We start from the raw sequence: 6,000 nt of genomic DNA, 5'->3' as shown, positions 1-6,000 counted from the left end.
ATAACCTTAATCAAGTTGAGGTAAGTTCCTTCAATACCCACTTCATTGAGAGTTTTATCATAAATGAATGTTAAATTTTCTGCAATGCTTTTTCTGCATCTGTTAAGATAATCATACAATTTTTATCATTGGCTTTGTATGGGATGAATCACATTACTTTTTTGCAGATGTGATTACTTGAATATCTGGTGATGATGTCCATTTTATTTGTTAAATTCGGCCTGCTAGTATTTTGTTGTCAATTTTTGTATCTATGTTTATCAGGGATATTGGCCTCTAGTTATATTTTTAAAGTGTCTTTGTCTGGTTTGTATACCAGGGGAATGTTGGCTTCATAGAATGAGTTTGGAAGTATTCTTTCCTCTTCAATTTTTTGGAAAAATTTGAGAAGGCTAGTTATTAATTCTTCTTTAAATCTTTGGTAGAATTTACCTGTGCAGCCACCTGGTCTGGGATTTTATTTGTGGGGAGTTTTATTTTTTAAATTAAAATTTCATTGCTAGTAATTAATCTATTCAGATTCTCTGTTTCTTCATGGTTTAGTCTTGCAATTTTGTATGTTTCTATAAATGTCAAATTTGTTGGCATGTAATTGTTCATAATATTCGTTAATGATACTTTTTATTATTGTGATGTCAGTTGTAATCTCTCCTCTTTCATTTCTGATTTTATTTATTTGTGTTCTCTCTTTTTTCTTGATGGATTCTTGCTAGAGGCTTTTCAATTTTGTTTATTCTTTCAAAGAACCATCTCTTAGTTTCATTAATCTTTCCTATTGCTTTTCTATTTGATAATTTCTTCTCTGCTATTTATTTATTTATTTTTACTTACTTTGGTTTTTGTCTGTTATTTTTATAATCCCTTTAGGTGTAAATTTAAGCTGTTTATTTGATATTTTTCCTCCTTTATGGTAGGCCAGCATAGCTATGAACTTCCCTCTTAGAACTGTAGCTGTGTTTTTATTTTCATTTTATTTTCATTTGTCTCAAGATAGCTTTCAAGTTCCTGTTTGATTTCCTCTTAGGTTCATTGATTTTTTAGAAGCATGTTGTTTAATCTCCACATATTTTTTTCTAGTTTTCTTTCTATAGTTGATTTCTATTTTCAGGCCATTGTGGTCAGAATATATGCTTGATATAATTCAATCTTCTTGAATTTATTGAGACTTGTTTTGTGGCCTAGTATGTGATCTATCCTGGAAAATGTTTCAGGTACATTTGAGAAAAATGTCTAACCTGCAATTTTGGGATGAAATGCTCTCTAAATATCTATGAAATCAAACTGATCTAATGTGGAATTTAAGGCTATTATTTCCTTATTAATTTTCTGTCTGGATGATCTTCCATTGAGATACATGGAGTATTAAAGTTCCAACTATTATTATATTATTGTTAACTAGAGGCCCAGTGCATGAAATTTGTGCAAGGAGGGGGGTGTCTCTCAACCCAGCCTGCACCCTCTCCAATCTGGGACCCCTTGGAGGATGTCCGACTGCCAGATCGGGCCTAAACCAGCAGTCAGACACCCCTCTCACAATCTCGGACCGCTGGCTCCTAACCGCTCACCTGCCTGCCCGATTGCCCCTTAACCACTTCTGCCTGCCAGTCTGATCACTCCGTAACTGCTCCCAGGCTGGCCTGATTGATGGCTAACTGCTCCCCTGCTGGCCTGGCTGCCCCCAACTGCCTTCCTCTGCTGGCCTGATTGCCCACAACTGCCCTCCCCTGCCATGACCCACCTCCTCCGCGGGGACCCGCCTCATCTGCGCAAGGTGATGGAGACGCCAGGACCGGCCTCCTCTATGCCATGCAGAGCTGCAGGACCCCCAGGCCTCATTGTGTGGAGTGGCCACCAGGCCCCACCTCTGCTGTGAGTGCAGCCATCTTGTGGTGGCCATCTTGTGATGACGTTGCATGAGGGCGTCGCGTGAGGGTGTGACACCACCTAGGCTTTTATTATCTAGGATTCTTGACTTTGTGTTTATTAATATTTGCTTTTTATTTACTTGGGTCTTCCTATATTGTGTCAGTGGACATTGACAATTGTTATATCCTCTTCTTTTATTGAGCCCTTTAAAATTATGTAATGTCCACCCTCGCTGGTGTGGCTTGGTTGAGTGTTGTCCTGGGCACAAAAAGGTCACTGGTTTGATTCTGGTGATGGCAGATATGCATGTCTGGGTGCATATAGAAGGCAATTGATCAATGTTTCTCCCTCTCCCTCTCCCTTTATCTCTCTCTCTCTGAAAATCAATAAAACCATATTTTTAAGAAAATTTTTCCTCTTTTTGCATTCTTTGTTCTAAAGACTATTTTGTCTAAGTATTGCTACCCCAGCATTCTTTTCATTTCTATTTTTAATGGAAAATATTTTTTCCAGTCCTTCACTTTTAGTTTGAAAACACACCTTTATTTTAGAGTGTTCAAGGCATTAATTCTTCTGGCCCCAGAGGGTAAAGGAGTAGAACCTGCAGAATCTAGAAGGGTTAAGAAGGACCTCAGAAGTTTCCCTTATCTTTCTCCTGTCTGCATTTCTCTGGGTTCTCCTAATTCACTCATGAGGCCTCCTCATTACAGCCAGTGTGGTGATTCTGGCCCTTATTACAAATGAGGTATCAAGACTCCAGAAAGGTGAACTTTGCCCTAGTCCAAGGGTGAGTGGTCTAGTACTCTGCCATTGGCTACTTTACCCCCAGTTCTTAACTCTAAAAGTGCTGAACTTTTCTATACTTAGAGGGATCTCCAGAACAGAGAAAACATTCTCCATGGGTCTGGGAGCATAGGGAGTTATGGATAGATAACCAATAGTAGTATTTCTGAACCTGTGGTACTCTTGAGGTCCTCTACTCCAAGCTCTCCAATTTTTAGAGGAGGAAACCAAAGACTTCTCTTCTTTAACCTCCTCCATTTTATTGGGTGGAGAGTTTGGAGGAAGTGACTTATTCTTGTTTCTCCTACCCAGAGCTGTATATTTCAGACCCCAGGCCCTGTCACCTTCTGCCTGCCCTGGGCATGGTCTTGGGTACCCAAGCCCATCATTATTGGATTCCCTCCCCTCCCCATGCTGTAGATCTTGGTTATGTTCTAGGAGACTGGATACTCCTGTCCTGTGGTGGAGCTGTCTCTATTTTCTTTCTTCTTTTGGCTTTTTCACAAGCCCAAGATTCACTTCTCCTCTGATCTCATGCCATAAGGCCATTTCCTCTGATGTGAGTGTGTGTGTCTGTGTGTATCCCCAGAGGAAGCGACAGCACATGAGGTTGGGTGGCTCTCATACCAAAACAAATCCCATGTGCAGAGTGAAGCCCTGCTTTAGGAGACTCAAACTTTCTCTTAACCTTAGCATTCTGCCCCTGAGTAGCTTGGGCCTATCCCTGCTCCTCTCTGGTCTTCAGTTTCACAGTTGTACAAAGATGCATTGCACAAGAAACTGCAGAAACCTGCACCCAGCCTATAGGCAGTCCAGGCTACCAGATCCCTGGTAAAGGTGTTGTTGGGAGTTCCAGGAGCACCCTCTGACCTTCCTCACTGGGTGGTAGTGCTCCAATGATTTTTTAGGTCCCTCTTCTTTGCAGCCATGAAAGGGTTTCAGCCTCACTTAACCTTGTAAACCAAGGGAGGAGAGGTAGTTTCTCAAAGAGAAACTGAGGCTCAGCAAATACTAGAAAGTGACATGTATGTGGAGTGGGTGAAGGTACGGGGTGTTTAGAATACTATGCATGATGTCACCACTGCATCCACCATGGTGGATATGAGAATGTTCCCCAGGGATGGGAAGTTACTCATCCAAGTTCACACAATTTGAAGGCAAAGCTAGAAATTTCCTTAAGATTGGGTGATACAGGTACAAACAAGTAGATCCCTGTCACTCTCATGTAAGAGAAGTATGTATGTGAACAGTCCCTGCTGACTCTTGACTGTCCAACCTAACAAAGGGCATCATCTATCTTTCTGTCACAGCACTTCTAGATGGTGTCTATCCTCAAGGCTGTCTCTTGTTGCAAGATGGCTGCTGGGGCACCAGCCTGAACCAGCCACAATGTCTACATTTCTGAGGCAGGAAGAAGAAAAGATAAAGAGATAAATTTCCTACATGGCCATGTATGCTCCATCTAAGCAGCCTTCTCCAGAGTTCCACATAATTCCTCTGCTCACATCTAATTAGCCAGAATAGAGGCTTTAGTTTGGTGAAGAAAGAAGTCTGAGTCTCTCTTGTTAATGAAGACAGATGAAAAGCACATGGTAATGAACAGTATTCTTTCTCTACACTAAACAGCAAAGAAAGGCAAAGAGATGGAGTCATTTCCAATAAATTGAGCATTCATTTACCTACCACTGACCCTCTTGCCTTGGTGTTTTGTTTTGTTTTTATTACCAGAGAAATAAGAAGTATGGTTTCAGACCAGGATATATATATCCTATCAAATAAAAGGGTAATATGCAAATTAACCATCACTCCATCACAAAGATGGCGGCCAGTCCTCTCAGCCCTGCCGGAGTCCCCCAGTCCCAGGGGGGCAGCCGCTGAGGGCGGGCAGCGTGAGTGGCCTGGTGGAATGCTTGCTTCGTCACCTTAGTGACGGGACTGGAGAAGTACCATCCACCCCACTATTCTAGGAACCAGACTGATATAAACTCCAGTGTCTAAGCTGACCCCATTGGGCTCCATACAACTATCTCTGTCCAGCCAAGACAGAGATTTTGGTCACTTGCAGAGGAGTACTTCTGGGATAAGAAAAACCACCCATCATATTCCCTGAAAGCAAAACAGCACCATCCCCACCTAAAGCCCTGTTAGAAACAAACTTTTGAGTGATGAGTGATTGAGATTGACAGCTGGATGACAGGCAAGGAGGGGAGAATGGCCTCTTCTGCTTGCAGCCAAGGCCTGTGGAGATACACACAAGCAGTGGACCAGTGAATTGCTTGGAGCATCAAGCAAGGTTCTAAAAGCAAAAAGACAGTGTTTGACAGTGGTTAGAACCTAAGTACCTAATAGGAACCCCAAATTGGCAGAAAGAAAAGAAGAGTGGAGTCCTAAGCCAGTTCCCATGGGGCATTACACTAGGTTGAAATGAACAAGACTTCACTACACTTTTTTATTTATTACTAGAGGCCCAGTGCATGAATTTCATGCACAGTAGTGGGGGGGGGGGTGGTGTTCCTCAGCCCAGCCTGCATCCTTTCTAATCTGGGACTCCTTTGGTTGATCTCTCACCCCCTGGGGGCCCACCATCTTCCCTCTGAGGTTGGATGGTCTGTTCAATGCTTCTCTGTCTCTGGATTTATTTTAGTTCATCAGTTTATGTTCATTATATTCTACAAATGACTGAGGTCATATGATATCTATCTTTCTCCGACTGGCTTATTTTGCTTAGCATAATGCTCTCGAGGTCCATCCATGCTATTGGAAATGGTAACAGTTCCTTCTTTTTACAACAGCATAGTATTCCATTGTAAACCACATGTTTTAATCCACTCATCTGTTGATGGGGACTTAGGCTGTTTCCAAATCTTAGCTATTGTAAATTGTGTTTCAATGAACATAGGGGTGCATATATCCTTTCTGATTGGTGTTTCTGATTTCTTTGGATATATTCCTAGAAGTGAAATTACTGGGTCAAATGGGATTTCCATTTTTAATTTTTTGAAGAAACTCAATACTGTTTTCCAAAGTGGCTGCACCAGTCTGAATTCCCACTAGCAGTGTACAAGGGTTGCCTTTACTCCACATCCTTGCCAGCACTTGTCAATTTGTTGATGATAGCCATTCTGACAGGTATGAGGTGGTACCTCATTGTCATTTTTATTTGCATCTCTCCAATGATTAGTGACTTAGAGCATGTTTGCATGTCTCTTGCCCTTCTATATGACCTCTTTTGAAAGGGGTCTATTTAGGTCCTTTGCCCATTGTTTGATTGGATTGTTTACCTTCTTTTTGTTAAATTGTATGAGTCCCCTATAAATTTTGGATACTAAACCCTTATCAGATATAACATTG

The sequence above is a fragment of the Myotis yumanensis genome, unplaced genomic scaffold (assembly GCF_028538775.1).
Source record: "Myotis yumanensis isolate MYYU_CA2020_CCGP unplaced genomic scaffold, mMyoYum1.0.hap1 SCAF_3, whole genome shotgun sequence".
Lineage (NCBI taxonomy): Eukaryota > Metazoa > Chordata > Mammalia > Chiroptera > Vespertilionidae > Myotis > Myotis yumanensis.
Note: the sequence above shows the minus strand (reverse complement) of the source record.